At 35.5% G+C, this 24,932-nt stretch overlaps 1 protein-coding gene across 3 annotated transcripts in view; it reads right to left on the bottom strand.

Moving 5' to 3' along the window:
• The window catches only part of LOC148278494 (serine/threonine-protein kinase MARK2-like), a 176,198-nt gene that overhangs the window by 132,293 nt on the left and 18,973 nt on the right, over positions 1 to 24,932 (bottom strand). Inside the window, exon 1 of one of the 3 annotated variants that reach the window (XM_088231313.1) lies at positions 15,628 to 15,729. The exons of 1 other annotated variant lie outside the window; for it this stretch is intronic. The gene's annotated coding sequence lies outside the window, so the exon portion shown is untranslated. Of the gene's footprint in view, positions 1 to 15,627; positions 15,730 to 24,932 lie in introns of those variants that run through there. One more of the 3 variants, XM_088231318.1, reaches the window with a different exon arrangement.

Genomic DNA, 24,932 nt, shown 5'->3' with positions numbered 1-24,932 from the left:
GTGGTCCCGTGGCTAGTGTTGCGGACTCACGGGCCAGAGGCCTGAGGCTCAAATCCCACTCTACCCCAATTCGATTTTCATTTTGTAATAGTGAGTTATTTACAACTCGTTTAAAATGGCCACCAAAATTGAAATATTTGTGTAAATTATAAGAACGCTAATATTTCTTTTTACGAAAAAAAATAAATATTTATATTTATACTGTTTTACCTATTATCCATAATTCGGCTTGGATCTAGAAGGGACAATGACGGATTTCATATTTTTCTTGCCACTACTTTGTAGAAGGTCGATTAAAAAACTTGTATATATTTTTATTTTTTATTAATAAATTTCATAAAAGGTACGTGTTTTTTTAAAATGCTATTCAGATCTACTTTTATACATCTAGTAAATGTTATGACTGTAACTCTCCAAAAAAAGAGACTAACTCTTGTGCTTGGAGAGTGACTTACACTGTTGTAGTTGTTTATTTATAAGAGTTTATATACACATACCTGTGTTGTAATGTTTTTTATTAATATCTGTTATCAAAGATGTCAAACACTTCATAATAACGTCACAAACTGACTGAATAATTACTCTTCTGTAACATTACGATTTACAACATTGGCCCCTATAGATCCAAACGACAGAATTTTAGCAAAATACGTGATTATTTTCAAAAAATAAATCTCGTATTCTATGTAAGGCTTATGTGACCATACCCACTCACCGGTTAATTTATTTAATGATACTAAAGAGGCATCGCATAACAGATTATTTATAGTTTTTTGCGGGATTCGATTGAAAAAATATTAACAATTTTAAATCGGCTAATAAAAACGCCATTTCAGCATACACCTAATAAATTAGACTTTTTAAATCGGACCCAGATTCAATTTGAACGTGGGTGATGGAATTTTAATAAAAATTACACCATTATTCCGGCGCACAAAATGTATGAAAACACATTGAAAATCAACTAAATGTGTTGCAAGAAATGCTAAAAGCATTAGCGGTTATGACAATATTCGTAATGAAAACATAATACGCGGAGATGGTGAGGAAAAATATTTTTTTAATCGACTGTAAACATTGCGTCATTTCGCCGCCTCGCGTGGATGGCATTAAACTTTGATTGACCAAGGGTATCGCGTTCCTAAGGTGAATTAAAAATTACAAAATCACGAAGAACTTAAAGGCGTTTGAAAAAAAAACATGATTATCTCAGATACTGGTTATAATCGTCCTTCCTACGCATTTTTGCTTAACGAGTTGAACTCGGCCGGAAGAAACTCGAAGCTTAAATATGTTGGGTTTTTCAATAGTACGCTCGATATTTGAAATGTAACTAAACAAATTGGGTAATTGAAATTGCCATGGTTTTATTTGTATTCTAAAGCACATTAAAGTACGTTACCTTTTTTAAAAAAATATAGTCCGTCCAGCTCCGTTTGGTCTCTTGAATTCTGGAGATCCAATTTCGGATGACCGTATCGCATAAAAGTGGATGGGTTTCGGAAATGACGCGTCTGATGTCGCCATGGACACGTAGCCCCAAGAAAATATTCACTGCCGTCAAATCACACGATCACGGTGGCCAGTGGACGTAGCCACATCGCGATATAACGGAGAGACAATTTATAATTTAAATATTTTCAACAATCTTTAACAGTTTCCACGCATTGTTGAATCGCGTAACGTTCCATAACGAAATGTAAAGACAAATACAACTGGGTACGCCGACCAAATATTGAATCGCGTAGCGTTCCATAACGGAATGTAAAGACAAAGACAACTGAGTACAACGACCAAATATTGAATCGCGTAGCGTTTCACAACGAAATGTAAAGACAAAGACAACTGAGTACGCCGACCAAATATTGAATCGCGTAGCGTTCCATAACAAAATGTAAAGACAAAGACAACTGAGTACGCCGACCAAATATTACACCTGACAGTGTCTCGACTTCGTCATGCGCCGTTGTTAAACATCAAAGGTTACTGTTGAAAAACCCTTCAGAATAATAAAATACTGCATTAAAAAACACAATTTTAAATACATATTTGATGTCCACCCTGTCGGGAGTTAAACTCGGGACTTCGTACACGGTAACCAAATATGGTAAAGCGAGAAAAAAATGACCTACAACAACTATTTTCAAACATATGATCTTTTTTCATACATAAAACCAAGAAAGTATAAGAAAGTCGGTAAAAATGATTTCTAAATCCATGTGAAATGAAGATATTATAACATATGCAAGAGTTGAAAGTGGGCAACCGGTCCTATCGACCAAAAGCGATAACATTCTCGGAGATGCTAGATGCGAAAACGTCGCCATGTCTCGATTTGGAATCCAGCTGAGGGAAACGCATCCATTATTGGTGGAGCTGCGGTGAGAAACAGCAGACAAGGGACAAGTTAGTTATACTGGAGCGGTAAAATGGCACAATTAGACCGAGTTGCGTGCAAAAAACACGCAGACGTTCTTTGAAAACAGATGCAGAAAACTAGTTTTTTGCATAATTACGAACTGGGAAACGTTACACATAATGAAACAATATATAAACGGCAAACGGGTTCCGTGAATATGAAGATCGATGAAGATAAAATAGACAAAGTATGGAAAGACAAACATAATAATAATAATATTTATGACAGTGATGAGAGTTGAGACATTAAATATATTTTTTAAATAAATATTTGAGTCCTTGTTAGATATTTACTCAATTTGATTTTAAGCCGTAAATAACTGGCGCTATAAAAATGGGAATCGAATTGTGGTAGAATGCGATTTGAAGCTCGAACCATTGATCTGTGAGTCCACATCACTACGTCTCATTTCATGCCATGGTAAAAATCCGCACAGCACGATTAAAGAACATAGGGTAGATGGATATTTATTTATTAATTGCCAGACAAACGCAATAACTAGTAAACCTTGAGGCCGGCTGATTCCACTTGATTTCCTTTTGCAGGATTTTTACCAGAGAGTAGCCGCTGAATACATTTTAAATGAATACAAAATAATGTTATAAATGTCAATCTACTCAAATTTTACCGTGTCGTGTGGATTTCGACAATACATGTGAAATGGGCCTGTCACGGGACCACAACCAGAAGATAACATACAGTTTTACAATAATATTTATAACGAATCACGTAAAAAACCAAATCAGTTCACAAAAATTGTTCTCAGATCGACGGTACCAACAACAACAAACCATCACGCCACTTCCCTCAACTCAACGTCACTGTCTTTATATATTATGCTGACCTCGCTTCTTCTACATTCATGATATTTCATGCAAGCACGTCGATTTTAATCTAAAGTTGATTTGCACCTAACCATTGTTTTTCCTTTAGCACCTAAAACGATAAATCGAGATAATTCGAGATGCCTTCCAAACTGTGTTCCGAGACTCCTGAGACAATAAACCGTTTGCAGGTAAAACGAGGCGGATCAACCGGTTTCCGATGCTCGCCTGACCGAGAGAGGCCCGCGCCGGTAATTCCTGGCGATTTATTAAAAGGAACATCATTAAAATGCCATTAGATCTGAGGCTACTGGAGTTGCCCGCGCCACTTCGGCGCGTGCGAACGACTGTACGCGAGATGGCGTCGACTGGACTCGATGTCGTAACAAGGGCTCGTGCGTGGATCTTGAAAGAGAACTAATGGATAAATAAATTAAACAGCATGGGTACAAAATGACTAATTTGAATACTGTTACGCAGATAGATTGTCATTGGAAGAATCTAGTGAGAAACTAGCAGACGAACCCTTCAGAGCTCATGTCAGGAAAAAACATTAAAAGATTTGTCAAATGCAACGAAGGCAATTGAAAATATTACGCAAACCGCTGCTTATTCCATATTTTGTAAATATTTGAGAACATAGACAAAAATCGATATCCCAAGGATTGTGTCAATTGAAACCTCATTTTCTTTACCCCTATACACTACTTATCAGACAGTTCTCTAGGCCTCGATAGATATAGGCCTCTTTCGAATTTTCCCATGTCTTTCTATCCTGGGCACACCCTTATCCACACCTAAAAATGTTCAGGGAGCAAGATTTTGGGCTTTTGCGCTTTCCAAAATAGCATAACTTTTGAACCAATTAAGATACTTTCAATTTATTAAGAACTTTAGTGAATGTAAAAAAAAAATATTTTTCATGATAATAGTACATATTAAAATAGTGCATCTGGGACAACTGATGTTTTTTGCATTAAAATATAGCTGACTTCAGATTTTTATTTCAACTGAAAAAAAGCATTTTTACAACGAAAGTGGACTGGTGTTTGCAACAGCAAGACGACATCGATCTTAAAACATGATAGCTAAACGTACGAATCACTACATCAGATGGACATAAAAGACTGGGTCCTCAGAACAGTTCTAGATAATAAAAAAAACCCTTAATAAAAAGAAGAACTAAAACTTGAAAACAATTGTAGTAAACATGGACACAACACGAGAACATCGGAACAATATCTTTTACAACATTCTAAAACGAGACAAGGACAGTTGAGACTAATAAACCGGGGACTGAAATTAGACAATCAACTACCAGACAAAACTAAACAAAAGACTCAGACAACCTTTGCAAAACATGTTAAAAATATTATCATTACAATAGAATGAAAAATTAAAAAATATTTTGAAATTATAAAAATATATTATTTATTAAATTATATTATTTTATTTTATTTATTATATTTTTTAAATATATTATATATATAAATTTATTTTCCGTAGAGGTTTATAAATAAATACATTTCTAATATTTTATTTATTTATTTTAATCTGTGGCATGTTTTACGATTATTTCGTTAATACCTGTGAGATACAGACCGTATGCCCAATTAATTATGCCGAATTTGGAATCGAAGCCTAGATGCATAATAACCGCATTTATCATAACCCGTCGGATTAAATTAAAGTAGAACAATAAATTGAAACTGCATGACACAATGCAAATGTACCACAGCCACACTAAATACGTTCGTACGCGCTCGTAAAAGGAATGAATTTTATCAAAAGCAACATCTGGCGAATTCTAAGCCGGTCTTAGCTGGTACTAATTCCAATCGTTATGTCAGTCAACTCAAGGTCTACGGCTTATTATATTATTATTATTATTATTTGGTGGATTCAATTCAGAATTCGCATAAATGAAAAGGGGACAAACGGGCGGATGAAAACAGGACACGCAGTCTGACTTTTCTTTATACAAACGAATTCTCGTAATTTCTTCCTGGACACCAGAGAGATGATTTTTTTACACACTATAGATGTCCACCATTGGCGTGTCCAATTTTTTTGTTTTATTTGTCGAATCTTCCGTGCGCGAGAAAAAGGGCATAAGTCATAAAATAGACAAAATGTATACGGTATTTTTTTGGTAGAAAAATTTTCGATTTCGTGATCCAAAAGATTTAAGTCATGTAAAAAATAATATAAAATGCAAAATTTAAAAAACACAAAATGTCATGAATAATTTTGCAAAAAGTATGCAAATTTTTTTTTACTCAAAAAAGTTAATGCCTTATTAATGATTTGGCAGCTGTTTTCTCGATTTTCAGACACACTGAAAACTTTGATTGGCTCTCGTGAAAAATCGACTTTTTTGACTTAAATCCTTTTTCTCACGCACGGAAGAAATTGTATTTTACCCCAACCCAAAAACCCTTCAAAGCGCATGGTTTTATTTGCCGTAATCGGACGGTCAGTCCGATGTACAGTTGTCTTTTTCGCACATTATTTGGGGAGGCATGTGCAAGAGTGACGGAAAACCCACATTCGAATAATCAAATCGTTCTTTGCCGAATGTCTTCTTTAATATGCAGGGGAAAAAATATAGTCTGTGTTTGCGCAGCAATATCCTATAACCCAATTAATCATAATCCATGGCCAAAGAAGTCTCTACGTAGGTAGATACGGCAGCGTATTTTTGTATTTTTATTTAGCGTTTCCGTTAGTTCAGGAAGACGATTATAATACATCGACCTCAAAAATGCATTATAAAGATAAATACATTACTGTTATTGCCTTCAACGTTTAAAATAATAAACTGTATGCAATGTTTCACACAGAATACAAAACTATAATGTTCAGAGTAAGTTCCGGAAAATTATTGAACTAATGCAATAGGGTGGGCCAATACTTTTTTTTCGAATTTCGAAATGAAAGGGGTCCAAAAAGTTGCATTTTTGATTACTCGGAATGCAAATTTTTTTTTTTTTAATATTTGATACTACTTTTAGCCCTCAACCGGAGCTTGAAGTTTTCGAAATAGTCACTTTTTGCGCTAAACCGGCTGTCATTTCGTATTTAAGTAAGAAAATCAGTCAAATTAAATTTTATAATGTGGATAAAACCTTATTAAATAAGAATCTTAGGGCGTGAGTTGCACTTTGTTTTGTAATAAATGGGTAGCATTGTTTTAATGAGCCATTATTTTTGTCAATATTAGCCAGGCGCTCGACGGAATCAGTTCCGCGGAGTGTAAACTTTTTGAATTTCGGTAGTTTTAAAACGTGTTCGAATTGTAATGTGATTAGGTTATATCTTTCATCGTCATCATTATCATCATTCCCTTTCCGCACTAATGGTGCATAGGGCACTACATTAGTACATGAATCGCAGCATATCTTGAAAATCGACATTTCGCATTTACGTTTTTTGCACCCCCAATGAACCCATGTGGTTATTTTGTTTAAGAATAAGTATCGGAATGAAATTTTGTGTGTCGGTACTTTTTCCGTTTTTTTAAATTATTTATACTGCACGTTCGAAGACGGCAGATAAAACTGGGCGCTTTTTTGGGTTCATGAATGGAACTTTTATGTTTCCCAATTCAATTTTATACACAATTTTAAGTATATTAAGTCACACTGATGTGTTTTTCGTACAGTTCAATCGTAGAGGTCAAACAGGGCAAGACGTTTATAGCTTTTATTTTTTGTCTTTGTATCCTTGTCATGTCTGTCTTGTTACCGATTCCCCAGAAGGCGATCATGTAGCTCAGTTTGCTTTTAACATAAGCTTCGTACATCACGAGTTTTTCCTTTTTGATATTTTTATTGTTATTTATTGTGGCTTGACACGGGGATAGCCTAAAAAGCCTTAATAAGTTCATCAATATTTAATTTTGTAATTTTGAATGAATAAATAAATAGATATGTGGTCTTCAATTTTGTAATGATGCACGATTGAATGTCTGCTAATTATAGTTTATGTTTATATCCATAGTTTTCATTTTCATATAAAACATTGTCGTATATGTATATAGGTATTTGTGCGGGTGCCGGAGGACCGGCAGCTGGCCGGTGTAGAAGAGCCAAATAGCCCGCGACGGTGGCATGCTTTTTGGCTTAATATCTGCACAGTACATATGTGTGTTTTTGCTATTATTTTTATTGACTTTGCTATTTATGCATACATTTATGTGTGTATGTATGCGCATATATTATTATAAATAACAACTACTGTAAGTAGAACAAATTGTAAAAATAATGTAAATGAATGCCTCGACACGGGTTATACCCAGTGAGGTGTTCATATAGAAAATAAAAAAAGATGCCATTACTTTTTATTTTTAAAATACTAGACCACGCGGCGGACGATTCGACCCCACAGTTTGGGAGTGACAAACTCGAGAGTGCCCCGTCATAGAATTGTACGAGTCCATTTGGCCACAGCTTTTGATCTCGTTCAGACTATCGGCTCTGTCTTGTTCTCCCACGCGGTGGTCGACCGGGGTTCGGCGCCTCTGCACAAGGTGAACAATTCTCACTTTTAATGGGTCAGAAGCAATGACACCGCCGTAACAATTATTATTACAATCACAAATCCGCCGACGGATTTTGAATCAGCTCCGCCCGGACGGACGCAGCCTCGAGCGAGCGGCGATTGCGGCGCTAGCCCGTGTGGATAATGTAGGCCATATGGTTGGAGAATGCAACGCGGGATACGAGGAACACCAGACAGAAGGAGATACAGTCAAAGGGACATTAACATTTTCCAATGAATGATCTCCTTTTGCGGGCATATAAAATAACATACAAGAATGTCTCTTCAAATGCAAATAATAATTATAATTTAATCTAATAATACTATTACTACTACTACTACCATCACGCCATTTCCCCGTAGGGGTAGGCAGAGAGAATGGACCGCCACACACGTCTATCCTGGCATACATTCCTAGCATCTTCCACATTCATACATGGCCTTCGGTTCTGTCTGCTTTTGACATGACCAGACTTAAGATTTTGGTTTATCTGATCATGCCACGTCTCACGTTGCCGTTCATTTTCGCCAAATATACTTGTTTTACCATTCTTTCGTCGTCCATTCGTTCTACGTGACCAAACCATCTAAGAGACCCTTTCTTAATGTTATCAATTATACTTGTGAAAAATTATCAATTTTTGCTCCAATACAGTTGTCCATGTATGTATGTAAATATGCACTAGAACCTACCCAAGAAGGAACACCAAATCTCAACACTATGATTGCAAAATTTCATGCGGGTTTAAATAGTTTGAAGATACTGCATACGTGTTATGTTAAAATTGATCGTTTCTGGTACGATTCTTTACCAATAATTGACGCTTTCTCCGCGGCGGGCGAGATGTCAAAGCAGGCGATAACCTCCGCGATAAAACGTAACCCGGCTGTGGCATTGTTTCGTTATTTACGGCGAGGAGATGTATCTCTGCCATTGTTACGAGGAATAAATACAACGATCCGAAGTAAAATTCACGTCCGCCGACCGACAAAACAATGCCATAGATAAATAACCGCAGATCGGGAGGAAATCAAGCGGAGAAATTGGATAATTCCGCACTGCGAGCACAGGACGACCGTTTGTGGGTAAAGCGGACAAACAGCGTCAAAATTATAGCTACAAGATGGCTGGTATTTCTTTGAAGCATAGCTCGGAAACCAAGGATTTGGGAGTGACCTTTGATACCTCATTAACATTGCAGTCGTATTGTCAATGTGAGTCGTTCAGCTACCAAAATGTTGAGATTTGTTGTGCATAATTCTCAACACTTCGAAGAATTGAATACCATCAAACCTTTATAAACAGCTTTAGTGCGTAGCATTTAGGAGAGTGGGGCCTGAAAAAGCCACTTACTCGCTAATGGTTGCGAGAATAGATAAGAAATTTCTTCGTCACCTGTACATGAGAGAGTGTGGATACTAACCATTGCAGTACCGTCACTGTTCCTTTTAGGTATACTCGGTATCACAAATTTGCGGGCCAGAAGGAGCATTGCCGCGCTTATAACTTTAAAATTCTGAACGGGTGAATTTATATCCCAACATTTTGGTGCGCATAAAAATATACGTAAGCAACTATTTAAGAGCTAGGCAACACAGACCATTTGTTCTTCCTGAATGCGGGTCAAATTTACCGTTGACGCCTGTGGGGAGAATGATTGGTCTGTTGAACAGCCTACCGAGAGGTGTATCTTTTCCATGGTGGGATAACCAGCTTTAGACTGTTCCTCTCTGACTATGTACCCTAATAATCTGTTGACTATGGACACTAATAATCTGTTGTGCCTTTTATGAAAACATGCTTTTGTGATTACCTATCACATAATATGTACATTGAAATTGGCAGTCGTGCTGTTTTGTATATTGAAATAAAATAACCAACATTCTAGACAAATATATTATTTTTGAAGGAGCCGTAGAGGAGAGCACAAACCATCGAGATTGGAAAAACAGTTTTGCTGCAAACCAGTTCCAGGGATTGAAGCTAAAAAGACGAAAGGTGCTTATTTTAGGAAGAACCTTTTTATCGGTGAATTATTAAATAAATCTATTAGGTTTGAAAATATCTCTTCCTACACTTTTACAATATGCTAAATATTCCATTTAATTTGTTGGAGTGATGAAAATAACGTGTCAAAAAATACTTTGAATTCTATCTTTGCTTCCCTTAAACTGAACAAGAGACGGCGAAATAACAGGATCAATCCTTTGTAACTTCGTTTATATTAGAGATCAAAGAACGAATTGACGATTTCGTACTTTACATGTTATTTATTTTATTTTATTAACATAAACGGCAAATCTGCCTTTTACAAAAATTTATAATACTAACATATTTGGAACATTTAAGTTTGTAAGTGAAAATTCTTGATGGAAGTTCATTGTAATTTATTATATAAATAAAACACGAGTGATACTTTAATCCACAAATTTGGAATATCCAGTGACCGGATGTGACCAGTCTCGAAGATGTCGCGAAAGCGATGAAACCGGTCACTGGATATTCCAAATTTGTGGATTAAAGTATCACTCGTGTTTTATTTACATAATAAATAACATATTAGGCTTAATATTTTTTTTAAACCTTAAAATAATACAGCATACGAGTATTCAGTAGAAAGTTTAAATAATTCAAGAATAAATGTAAAAAAACAAAATTAAATAATAAAACATTCTACAGTAATACAACAAGAAAATCATAAGTACTGTTTCATACAGCTGGGCAAAGTGAACAAAAAACTGTATATATTATGAAATGCATGAATAAATAAATATAATTACCATTCACCATCTTTGAAAAAGTTCAAAAGGTTTGTTCTATAGGAACAACACCCTACACTAAATATATCAGATACGTGGGAACAACTATTGCCGAGTTCATGAAGTCTGTTTAATATGGCATTATAAGTATACACTGTCTGTGAATTGTTGCTACAAAACGGTGGCACCTGTCTAGTCATTCTTCCAGACACCCTGCAGTTGATGAGAGATAATAGTTCAGGGCAATCCCATATTGAATAATAATAATAATAATAATAATAATAATAATTGGCTGATTTATATAGCGCCTATTTTGTGAAAAATCACCTCAAGAGCGCTTTACAATTGTATTTCTAAACTTACATTCTAACTAAACTTAAGTGATATATTATATTTCCAGATTTAAAATTCAGGGTATGATAGTCTAAAGAAGTGGCATTTTAGTTGGAATCTGAACTGACTGGGACTGTCGATGATTCGTAGGTTTGAAGGCAATCGGTTCCAGGCAGAGGGGCCGACGGCGGCAAAAGCACGATCTCCAAATCTAGTGTTTGGGGAGCGCCGGATTTCGACAAGTTTTCCTCTTCCTGAATCAAATGCTGATCTAAGAGTAGATTTTCTTTGACATGTATTTTCCCTAATACAAAGGTCCGATAGGTATTTTGGAGCCATTTCATGAAAGGATTCGAATACTGTCCATATGTTATATTATTCCTTATACTGTTCCGGCTGCTTGATACTATATACTACTAAATGTTTTGTGAATGAGTGAGCAATTCTGTTGTAAAATTATAATAAAACTTGATAAAACAGGGAAATTTAATCTCAACTCTTTTGTCACGAAATTTCTTCAAAAACTAATGTTTCAAAACTACAGAAAAGCAATAAGATAAAATTATAATTCGTGGAAACTTAAGCCATTAATCGCAAAAAAACAAAGACAACAAATTATTTACGATTGTGCCATTGACTATTGCTGGTCGGTGTATTTTCCAAACCAGGTCAGATTTTTTTTACTCGGTATCCGATACAGACAGTAAAACTGCAGTTTGACGATCTTGTATCTATTTGGGATTTGATGAGCATTGCAAAGAACAGAAACGTGATTCGATTTTTAAGTAAACCGTTAAAAACTGAATTTTAGACGTTTAAATAAAATTGTACGCGAAAGGGGTATTTAGGCAGGCGTTAAAATTCAGCATTCAGAAGAAAATGTGGGAAATATTTACCGGAGATGGTCGTGGTAAATTATTGATTTATTTATAAACACGCCCAATAGGCATTTTAAGGACATTTTTCTCATTTTTAAAAAAATTCAAATTAGAGATGGGCATTCCGGTATTTTTATAAAAATAGCAATAACAGAAACCGTTCCACAAATTAAACTGCGTCGTAAAGACGTTAAGACTCCCCCTTTTTTTCGCGCTAAGCGAAATGTATTTTTTTATTTACTTCTGCGCTTGGTGATTTAATATTTGTTTTTCTGAAACTGTTTTAGGTGCTTCGGAAAGGTAACTGTTTTAAAACAGCAGTTACAACTGTTCTTACCACCTCTAATTCACAGAACTACTACTACCACCATCACGCCATATCCCCGTAGGGGTAGACAGAGAGAATGAACCGCCACACACGTCTATCCTGGCATACATTCCTAGCTTCTTCCACATTCATACATCTTGTCATACATGCCCTCCGGTTCTGTCTGCTTTTGACATGACCAGACTTAAGATTTTGGTTTATCTGATCATGCCACGTCTTCCTTGGTCGTCTTCGTCTCACGTTGCCGTTCATTTTCGCCATATATACTTGTTTTACCATTATTTCTTCGTCCATTCTTTCTACGTGACCAAACCATCTCAGAGACCCTTTCTTAATCTTATCAATTATACTTGACTCGGATTTACACTCTCGCCTGATTTCATCATTCGTAACCCTGTCATACATTGATTTACCACACATTCGTCTAAGAGATCGCATTTCAACCGCGTTTACTCGGCTTTCATCCTTCCTCTGCCAGTTCCATGTTTTACTTTCATACATAAGTGTTGGGACTTAAACTCCGTTGTGCACTGCCAGTTTAGCTTCGATTGACATATTTTTATTAGAAATTACTGTGCTTAGTGCTCCGTTTATTTTGTTGCCTGCATTCACTCTTTTTCCAACATCTTTTTCTACTCTTCCATCTCTTGAAAACATGCTTCCCAGCTACACAAATTCTTTTACTTGCTCGAGACATTCCCAGAAGGTTAAGAAATATGTTTTAAATAACTTATGAATTAAATATATGTTCTTTATAATATTGATGTTTTTTGTTGATATTTCTTGATAAAACTCCATAGTTAATGATAATGATAAAATTTATAAATAAACTTATCAATGAAACTTCTTGGTTTAGTTTTACTTTTTATTATTTTGACCAACGAGCGCTTTCGCCTAAGTAGGCATCTTCATGTTCTTGCATGGCATGTTCTTTGTTATTATTAGAGCACACATAAAAATATGTTTATGTGTGGCTTATTTCAAGATTCAGAATAAATAAATAAATATGTACGGATGAAGATAGCGTTTGTAATTGCTAAGCTAAATTTTCGCAAATTATTGTCAGTAAAAACTATTTCTTGAAATTCGAGCTGACAAATGGCAAAGTAAAGACGTTTTGTCAATTTTGTCTTTTAAGAAACACACTGTGATTCTTTATTCAGGTGGTTTTAAGTTGATCAATTAAGTCTGATATTACAATAAGTGGATGTAATTTAGAAGCAAAATCCCCCACTTTGTTTGAACGAGTCAATTTGTAATATTTTCTTAATATCCAAACATCTAAATGACAGACTTGAATAACAGAAGTACGAAATAACTTAGAGCGAGTGCGAAAAGTCATATTGGCATCGCATTATTCAATAATAAAGAGCTAATCTCTCAGATTCCATTCCCGACGCGGTTGCCATGAAATATTAAATGAGGTGTCAATATTATACAGGATGTTCTTTAAACCCTGTCACATCCGAAACCACGATGATCAGTATGGGCAAGAAGACATATTAGCAAAAAAATATTTAAAACAAAGAAAATTTAAAAAAATAAAACATTAAACAAAAGAAATGGTTGCTTACTTCTGCAGAGGAGAAGCGAGGAGAGCGCGGCAGCGCATTTTTGGCGTATCAGACTTCTCCTCCCCTCTTCTTGTTTCTCCCTTGCAGAAGTCAGAAACCATTTGCGTTTTCTGATTATATATTTTTTTAAATTTTATTCGTTCTAAAAAATTCTTTTCATGTGTCAATATGTCTTCATGCTTATACTGATCATCGTGGTTTCGGATGTGACAGTGTTTAATGAGCACCCTGTATATGTTTAAAGCATTAACTTTGTGGTCAAACATTTTAACTAATGTTAGTAAATATTAGTATACAATCACTTACCAACTCTTTTTTAGTCTACCGGTTTCGAGACGTACCCGTCTCTTCGTCAGGACACTCACTACATCAACACGCAAATACTAAAATACACCTCTTTCATCATAAGCGTAGTATGTATATATATTATTTCCAAAAATACATAAATCACATGCAGATTTATGGAGATGCGAACCCCACCATGTCTAAACATGCACTAGGCTTAATTAAAAAAATATTTAATCTTCTATTAAAGAATTAGTAGGGAGTTGAATGGGAGGGGGGTAGAGGTGGGGTTACCAGATTGGTTATTTTTTAAATAAAAAAGAGGGCTGTACTGAGAACTTATTTGATTATTTATTAAGGAAATATCATTTTTTGAGCCTTTTTTATGTGAAAAATCTCCATATTATTTAATTTAAGTCCTTTCTTATTGTTTGAATGCAAAGTTCGCATCTCTATAAATCTGAATATGATTTATGTGTTTTTGGAAATACTATATAATATATACTATGGTGATGGTGAAGGTGTATTTTAGTATTTGCATGTTAGAGTAGTGAGTGTCCTGACGAAGAGACGGGTACGTCTCGAAACCGATACACTAAAAAAAAGTCGGTAAGTGGTTATATACTAATAATTACTAACATTAGTAAGGGTGTTTTTACACTAGAATATTTCATAGTCCCTGGACAGGCACCTGAAGCGTAAGGCTGATCATCTTATCTTCGTGTAACGAAAATGATCAGAGTACGCCGCAATTTGCGTACCAACGCAGTGCCCTGCGCACCATTGGATACATGGTGCATAGGGCAATGCAAGGAAAGTATGTTTCAAGTTGAAACTTTCACATCAATCGAATTTGCCACATTGAAAAGTGGCACTATTTTTACACTATTAGAAAATGTGATTTAAGTTGGGGAAGTGTGGGGTTCGAACCTCGGATCTCTGATCCGCGAGTCTTGGATACTAACCACGGGACCACAACCCGGTTCACGAATTTACGTACGATTTGATAATAGATAAAAAAGGTACATTTCTTTATGTGTCTGTGATATATTCTCACAAAAAACGAAGCGATTCCACGTTGATGTAACATCAATCTTGATCTTATTAGTAGGCGATGTTTTTTTTCATAGCAACTAAGTCCACACAGCGACGCCGCTCGATAAGAACTTAGACTACGTCAATGTCGTGTTGTGAAAAATTGATCGACAGAGATTGAAAATAATACTCCCGACTTTATCTCCGTATCAGTAGATGTGGCCTGTTCGCAATTCAATTAACAACTGAAGAAATAGATAAAAACAGGTAATTACATACGAAAAAATATTCAGAAAGATATTAGCCAAAAATATATAGATAGGTAGATAGAATGCGAATTCATAATTAATCAATTATTATTGAAACTCCTTCAGTAAATCCTTGACGAGCAACGACCACCAGTAAACCTTGAATAAACGTATTCACCAATGGCACAACCACAGCATGACACAACAAAACAGAACATGAGAAAAAATACACTGGTACGAAGAGACGGAATATTAGGAACTTCAGTTGATAACGACGCGGCACGAGAAGATAATATGATAAACACACACTCGAAGTTAAAACAATCAATAAAGAAAATTTCACGGTCAATGAAGAAAGCGGGGCTTTTTTCCCATACGGTTAACACTATTTTCTTTCACACCTGTTGGATTCGAATGGAAACCCGTCGCGGAAGCTCTCCCCGAAAGTAACCGTCCTCTGCCGATGGCGGAGTCACACTGGCTGACGACTGCTCCGCCGCTAGTTGCTTCTTGCTTCTGCATGGCCGGGTCCAGAGCCGAGGCGTCGGCTCTATCAATTCGCAGGTAATAAACGCGACGCGCCACCTCGTCGAAAGGGCGCCGGTCGACGGGGGCATCGGAACGCGACGCTCGACGCTTTGGACACGACGGGCGTCATTTTGCCAGCGTCGCTCGTCACCTGGCGGATATCCGTGTAAGATGATGCAGGAAAGGCGTATTTGTTAGCAGGACGGATGACACTCCGTAAAATCCCGTTTCAGACACAGTAAAAAAAGGTGTTTGTAATCATAAATATACTGGCTTCCGTATTGTGGCGAATAACACGTTGGTATGATAAATACGATGCCTGGGATTCGAATCTGGGCCGCGATTACAAACGCTATTTTCATCGGTCCACATCGAGACCGTTTAAACTAACATCGATATTTATATACGAAAATGTGTATCTTTTTATGAAAATTCAAAGTATCTTCGTCGGTATCCAGTTAAGAAAAAAAATGTAACATATTATATTTTTCACACAGAAAACTTAATTTTACTTTGTAGACAAAATTTAAGATAAATTTAAACATCCCATTGGTATACGGACCCTGGGCTGGTATTCCGAACGCGTATATAAAGCGTATTTAGTATGTAAAAACGCGCTATACCGATCTATAATTGTTATCTTCAATTTTATCTACAAAGTAAAATTAAGTTTCCTGTATGAAAAATGTAATATTTTTACCATTTTTTTACGAAACATGTTCAATTACCGGTTACCGACGAAGATACTTTTAATTTCCATACAAATATAATATACACTTTCGTACATAAATATCAATATTAGTTTATACCGTTTCAGTATATACCGATGGAGATAACCGTCCATAATCGCGGCCCTGGCCCGCTAAAACGTATTTCATTCACAAATTATTATTAAACCTTTCGGCATTAACAGCTTTTCAAAAAACACATGTCTATCATACGTAGAGATGGTTTTTATTTATTTAATTTAACTGCCACAGATCAGGCAGTAATTAGTTGGATAAATACCAACAAATTCGATACAATTTCTGATTGTTTATATTATTTATAGTTTCAGAATCCACTTTATGGTATTACATTTAAAATAAAGTATAAAAAAACAATATATTTTTACGCCACACGTGAGTTCGATATTAGTTAGAGCACAAGTTTCTGGTAATCAAAAATTTTATGATAATTTTAAAAAGATCTCGCCACATTAACAACCCATAAAAAACTATACGTTTCGTTTTGCAGTATGTATGTATACAATTTTGAGGAAAATTTCAAGGATCATTTGCAGTCGAGGATATTACGAAGAAAAAAAATGAGCGAGAATCCAATTTCCGACACCGAAAGGCACCGCACTTCCGCTGGATTTCAACAGGCTTAATTAAACATTAATTTAATTAAATCTTTAGGGAAGGCCGCTTCGGCAATAATTTATTGGAAAATCGATCGAAGGGGGTCGGTTGGTCACCGGAACCAACCCTTTGAAAACTTCAAAGAGCTTCCATTATGTTCGCTGAGATAATAGTCAAGCCCTGTTTTACTAAAGTGGTATGTGTTATCTGATTTAAGAATCTTGTAAGTCTACGTACATTAAAGTATCTAATTTGGTTTGCCGAAAATTCTTTAAATAAAAAAATAACATTAAACGCAGCACAAAATGTTTATCATCGAACACCATATTTAAACGACTCTTGTCGCCAAATTTATTTATTTATTTATCAATACACACGGCACATAGTGCCTTCTACTTTATAAAAAGATACATATTGTGTAGAAATAAACACTTCAAATAATATACAGTAGAGAAAAAAAGCATAAAAAGCTTATATGTACATATTATAACACAAAGTTTTCATTCAATGAATACGCCAACATATTGTGTAAAAATAAATCATTTACTGTAACTTAATGTTCTTAAAATTAATATTTAAAAAGTCTTTGATTATTGAGAACATGAAAATAACATTTTTATATGTGTAAATTGTTTGTATTTATTTGATATGTAATATATTTTCTTTACTAACTTTGTATACTATGTGGAAATCTGTTATTAGTTCTGAGTTTATACACTATATCTGTTTGTTTACTAAAAATATGTACGTAGAACTGTTGATTTCCCTAATAAAATAAAATAGGTCTCTGCTATACCTTGCTTGTAGCGAGTACAACAGGCTACCGGAGTCCTATAGAACGTCAATAAATAACTGTATTCATTTAAAAAAATACTACTTGAGGAGGTACGGGAGGGTGAAATTTAGTTTTAAGTTCTTTTTTCCCTTAAATATTTCTTTCTTGCAATATGTAAATTAATAATTGTATTTTTTATTTTTATTATGGATTGTTTAAAGGATGGCAAGCGGATGTATGATTTGTATCATATATTTGCTTGCTATCTTATTTCAGTTTTTATGTACATAATATTACTTGTTACTTTATTACTATTTGTTGCTGTATTATTATTATTGTCTATAGTCTTGTCCCTTTCCCCTTCTCTATGATTACCGAATGGAGCTTCTCGCTACTATCCGTGGCCCTGTTATAGGTCCTGTTGGATATACAGATCTGGTGGCTTCTAAAAAGAATTTCAAGGCTTTTAAAAAGTTTTGTAATCATTTCGGCGAATTGATCATGTCATATCAATTTAATCCCAGTCAGTGAAGAATTCACTTCCCTCTCTTCTCAATCCAATGAAGTACATATTATGTACTTCTGGATTACTTTCTTTCAGCACAAAGATGCTACGGCTACCAGATTTCAGAGAGCTCCTTCGGGCAGCTTTTCTCGTTTGACAACGAGCAAATTTTCCGTGTATGTGGGCACCGCCAAGGAGACTTATGTCCTCAGATGCGGTGTGCGGTATGTGGTGGGTAAGCTGCTATATTATTATTGTTACCATCCCTATATGTAAATATTTTTCTGTCCCAAAATGAGTTTGTTGTAACTCCCGGGAGTACAAAAAAAATACATTTGTATGATTTAATAAATAAAATATTAAAAAAAAAAAAAAAATATCCCTTCGTTAACAGTTTGATGCAAATACGTTTCCAGATTACAAGTTCTTGCTATTTGAATAATCTTTTAAATCATCGTAAAAAAATTATGGAAATAAACCATTGCATAAAAGCCTTTCGCAAGCGCATTCGTGCTATTTTAGATCGCATATCTAGCGCAGATTAAAAATATGTATACAAAAGGCCGAATGGTAATAAATTAAAAGTTACAGATAACATTGAAAAAAGCACCACAGCAGTTTGTACCGGGCGCACACTCAGATTTCTACGGCCTTCTGACTGACTCATAAGCCACATGAGAGTGTTTTTTTCATGTTTCACATTTGCACACTGTGAACGGTGAGTCAGCGATGTTGAACTGTTAGTTCCGAAGCCGTTGGTCGCGCTGGATGCGGTAACGGCGGTGTACCACGCTTGCGCGCTTCTCCGACGGACGGACCCAAAACAACCGTTCTTTAAATTGTACGTTTCGTCTGGTGCTTCAGGAAATGAGGAAGTTCGGTGTTTTTTTTAAAAAATTTTATTTGTTAATAGACTGTTAAACTAAGTCAATTTTTTTTTTGAAAATTTTTATATATCGTATTATCGGCGCTACGATTTTTCAAAGTTTTGTATTTCTGAAATAACTCCGCGTGTAACGTCAGAGGTTCATTTCCGCTTATTCTCATTCAGTTCTTCCTATTGGTCCAGAAGCGACAAGCAGACCGGAAATCTTCCATAGCTCTCAGATCATAGGTTTATTTACATGAACCAGTGACGTCATTTAAAGTAGTGCGTTTTTATCAAAGTATTTTTTATTACTTTTTCTGTACATTTTCAAGAAACTTTGTACTACAATTTAATGCTCTAATTTTTACCCCGCGTAAGAAAACATTTTTTGTATCCAATTTCCCGTAGTCCCCGTAGGGCTGAAGTTCCTCATTGCGGACGATAACTGAAAAAATATACGTAAAATAATAGAAAAATAACACAAGCGAGAATTGAATGTTGAATCAAAAACCAATAGCCAATTATTTTTTTTAAGATTATGAGTGCAGAACTTCGATCTAAATGCTACTACTACTACTACCTCGATGGAAAAGATTTAACTCTTAAAGACTGTGCTTAGCAATATATCTGTAGCTCAATCGCGAATAACTATCGACGTGCTAATAAGCGACGTGATAACGATTTCTCACCATGCTTGTTTATCGTATTCGCGATCACAATAGAACATCCGTGAACGCCTAATATTAAATGTCAAAGTATTTACATTTCGCGACGTATAATCCTGCTGCGCAATCACATACTTGAATTTCACCGATGCGCGGTGTAAATATGGAAAATATTCCAAAACTGCTATTTTTATTTATTATTTATCGTGCTATTTATTGCATTTAGCCGACGGTAGGCACGCAAAGCAGTCGCCATAGTAATTGTTTATAATTTAATGTTCACTTTTTTGTATTAGATACTCCTTACTATTTTGCGAATGCAATATTTTGTATTATTTTTTATAGTAAGCGCCGATTTTTCGCCAACGACCTGTATTTATTTACGAGGAAAACAAACAAAAAACAAAAACAAAAAACAAACCGACACGAGCGTTGACTTAGAGATTACACACGCGTTGACTTATGACTGCGATAGCTTAAGCATGTTCATTATTGTTTATTGTGATCGCTCAAATGCTTAGCATGTTTTTAAGCATGTCGATAGTTATTTGTGATTGAGCTACTGGAAACGGTGCTGCAAAGTCGTGTTACATTAATGATATTTTAAGCTTCTCTTCTAATGATTAAAAAATATAAATGTCAATGTTTTCTTCTCCAGATAAACTTTTGATTTGCTCTCGTATTTTTCCCTCATTTAATTATCAATTAGAGGCTAAACTAGCAGTTCACAATGGAGTTCTAGTGCCAACTCTAATGTATGGGAGCGAAGAATGGAATTGGAAAAATTATGATGAAAGTAGGTTAAATGCTGTGGAAATGCGATCCCTCAGGCGAATATGTGGCAAAACGATGTATGATAGGTGCACAAATGTCGAGATCCGTGAACTGCGTAAGGCTGAGACATGCATCATCGACAGAATCAGGGAAGGGGTGCTGCGTCGGTCTGGACATGTTGAGGGAATGGACGGCGAAAGAACGGCTAAAAGGATCTACGATGCGAACGTTGATGGATGCAGAAAACGAGGAAGACCGAGAAAGACATGGCACGATCGAGTCCATCAAATACTTGAAGATGGACATGTCAAGAGTAGGAATAATCGGCGTGCGTGCATGAGAAGATGTATGAATGTAGAGGAAGCGAGGTCTGAATGCAAAGATAGAGTGATATGGCGTTCTATTCTCTCTGCCTACCCCTACGGAGAAACGGCGTGATGGTTTGTTGTTGTTGTTAGTTAAATTATTTTTATCCATTTAATCATGTTTAAAAAAAAAAACAACTTGAATGTAACTTTCAATTTTTATCTATTTCGATTTTCACCCGAGAGCAGCCATCGAGTCGAAAACACTCGTCCAGAGTTCGTGTTCAGAACTTTATATAATTGTATAAATAAAACACTTTGTTTTAAGTCCACTGAGTTTATATATTTAACACGACATGTTTCGGACACGCAGTACTGTCTGTAATATATAAACTCAGTGGACTTAAAACAAAGTGTTTTATTTATACAATTCAATATGTTATTCCACAATGTTAACGCCGAGTCAATAAATAATAGAACTTTATATATTTCATCTACATAATTTATCGAGTTTTGTATATTGAATAAATATTACAAATAGTACGACTTTTCAATATTTGTTGGCACAGAAACCGAGATTAGTTTACCCCGGTATAAGCGTGGGGCAAGGTCGGCTCGATCGCCTGCGCCTCGTACGCGGGTTGCGATTACCTTTCGTACCGAGTGTGTCTACAATGAATACGGGTGCAGCGAAGGCTAGCTGTTCCGTCTGCAGAGACGAGCAAAGTTTGGTGGCAAAATGAAACTCGAGCAATGTTGGTTATCAAAACAACGATTTTGCATTGTTTTCTGCACCACGACAGGTCAAGCCTCCAATAATAGTGGTATGATTTACCTGCAGATGCTGCAGTATACGGCGTTTGATAAAAAAAATACACAGATTATTCAAAATCGTAATCGCAAGAGCCCATTTTTTGATTCCTTGATTGGTTAATGTCTTAATAATTCGTCGCTTCTTGTCGAACAGACCAAAACACAAATATTTTTTCGCGAAATAGGCATAAATAATGACCACAAATTCGTAAAAAAAACCCCTTAAACAATTTAAAAAAAAAAACTATTTTCATTTGAATTTTATGAATAAAGGATTTATCAGAACTCCTGAACACTTAACTCAATTTCGTTAAAAATGTTTTTTATTATTTATTGGGGATATCAACAGTAATAAATGTAAAAAAATATATAACAAATAAAATATACAGAGAATAAAACCAATTACAGATATCCACAGAAATACATGAAATACTCGTACAATACATGCTAGTGTGTTTGTGTGAGTGTAAGTGTGTGAGAGGGTGGGTGAGTGGGTGTTGTCTGTTGGACAAATTGAAATTGAAAAGTTGATCCTTAAGATAAAAATAACTTTATTTAATTTACTTAAATATAACTTTGAATTATGTATCCTTAACTCTGTTCTGTATAAATACATTTAACTTTTTAATAAAGATACCAGTCTCGAAGATGTCGCGAAAGCGATGAAACCGGTCACTGGATATTCCAAATTTGTGGATTAAAGTATCACTCGTGTTTTATTTATATAATAAACTATAAATAATTGAAGCAATTGCCTATGAATATTAGATTTTTTCGATTTGAAATATCTCATTTTTTGCATGTGTAATGACTACACAGCACCGTAACGCGCGGATGTATTTGGGACAGTAAGGGAAATATTAATTTATTATATTTTGCAGGAAGAAAATTGGCATTTCCTACTCTACACCTTTGGCAGAGCGGAAGTCAACATGTTGACGCGATGGGACAAAATTTTGCGCCTCGCACTTTGCGATGTCGCCGTGTCAACACACCCACCTTCGTGAAGTTTCGTTTAGAAGTGTGTTGGGAGCGAGTGACAGACACATGGACGCAGACGTAGGCAGTAGGCACTAGATGCCCACACGGAATCGTGGATCACAGTTACAATAATTACTAATTATCTACATATACGGATGTAACGTATTTTCAATTTCAATTTTACAAATGATTTTAATGAGGCGATAAAAAATCTGATTAATCACAAGCGTCATCAAATAATTTGAAAAGAAAAAATATAGTATTTTGAGTACGTCCAAATTTTTATTTATTTTTTTATTTTACAACTTTATCCGTGCAAACTTTTGCGGGAAAAGAAAAGATGCGTTTGCGCGATGATGGCAGATGCGGACAAGAACGGTATGCGGCCAAACTACAGCAGACAAAAATCCTACCAAGTTACGAAAGGGGATCAGAGACAGGAATCCGGATGCTAAATCTCAAAGTCTTGGCTTCTGGGTAGTGTTTCCCCTTTTCGGCGAACACAGCACTTTCACTACAGTTATTTGGGGAATATGTAGAGGAATGTGGTGGCGCGGCGGTCAGAAAATGTAAAGGTGTGCGGATGCGGGCAGATAAAATATGATGCATGCGGTTGTTGAAAGAACAAATTATGAAGAGAAGAAAAACGTTATTGTTGATGTTGGTTTCTATGGATATGAAAAATTGTTCTCATAGCAACCATAGGCTACCCATGGCCATAGAGACGAGGAGAATAAACAAACATTAGAAATTGGGAAATCACAGGATGGGTAGGACAGGTGGACCTTCATCAACTGGTGGTCCATCCAGCCACAAACCACTCAATCCCACCAACCACTCGCGCAACCAGTGGGGTTCGAACCTAGGACCTCTGATCCGCGAGTCCGCAACACCGGCCACGGGATCCGATTCAAATTCATTATTCTTCATGACCAAATTGCAAACACGAACGGTAGCAAAAACTGTGTTTACTTGTATTAAATTCAGTTACAAGAGCATTTTTTCCATTGTATTTTTTAAATTTTAATAACACCGAGAAACTAGAAAACCAGCATAGATAGTATGTGTTGAGTGATCGTTATATTTCTTATGACGTTTCAAGCTCTTCTCTTAAGTTCAGCCACTTTCACCAGACGCCCACTTGAGCAGCGGCGCCAAGACGGGCAATAGATACTGATTACATTTTTGATTTATTTTAAAAACGTGTAATTAAATTTATTTAATCGGTCACTACGCGTAATTTTGTTAGAATTTAATTAATTATTGTGTGGCTATGATATCACCCAAGTCTACATAGAATAAAAAACTTGATATACATATATATAGTTGGATAATTTATAAAGTGAAAATCACCTCAAGAGCGCTGTTTAATAAATAAATATCCCAGCACGTCTTGCAGCTACAGAGCGCATGGACGGTTGGGATTCTAGTTCCTCGTTTCCATTTAAGATCAATTAAAAATTATAACGGATAGGAGCTAGATTATAGGACGTCTTGCAGCTACAGAGCGCATGGATGGTAAGAAATCTAGCCCCATTTACACATTTTAAAAATCGACAAATAAATTTAGTGTATTAATAACATTTAAAAATAATAATAAAAATGAGTAAGATAACAACACGTCTTGCAGCTACTAAGCGTATGGACGATTAGAATTCTAGACCCCATTTACAAAATTCATGTATTTTATAATTGATATATGGAAGCTAGATAACCAATTATCGTGCAGCTACAAAGCGCATGGACGAGTGGAATCCAAGCAAGATAACATTGATGATATCAATAATATATATCTATATCTCTATAGATATATAGATATATTAATTTTATTATATATATAATCTATGTAGATATATCTCTCTTTTTTAAAAATAATAAAGTATTTTTCTATAAATAGGATTATTGTTTATATATTACGGAAAACGGATTATTAAACATTATATATATATAGCTTATATATTCTATGATTTTGAAAAGACAGACACCTCGGCCAAAGTCATTGATGCCAACTTCATAGGCTCAGATGCAGCAGATATATTTTGTATCCACACTGCTCCGTTCAGAGCAAAATAGGAGTACGCCAAGCAAACAAACCGTGATCAGCATAATAGAATAGATGGTTTGCAGCTAATTCGGCAAGTATGGATTC

This window comes from Micrasema longulum, unplaced genomic scaffold (assembly GCF_059751315.1).
Source record: "Micrasema longulum isolate JH-2025_06_02 unplaced genomic scaffold, ASM5975131v1 h1tg000873l, whole genome shotgun sequence".
Taxonomy (NCBI): domain Eukaryota; kingdom Metazoa; phylum Arthropoda; class Insecta; order Trichoptera; family Brachycentridae; genus Micrasema; species Micrasema longulum.
This window is presented reverse-complemented; position numbering and strand designations above follow the sequence as displayed.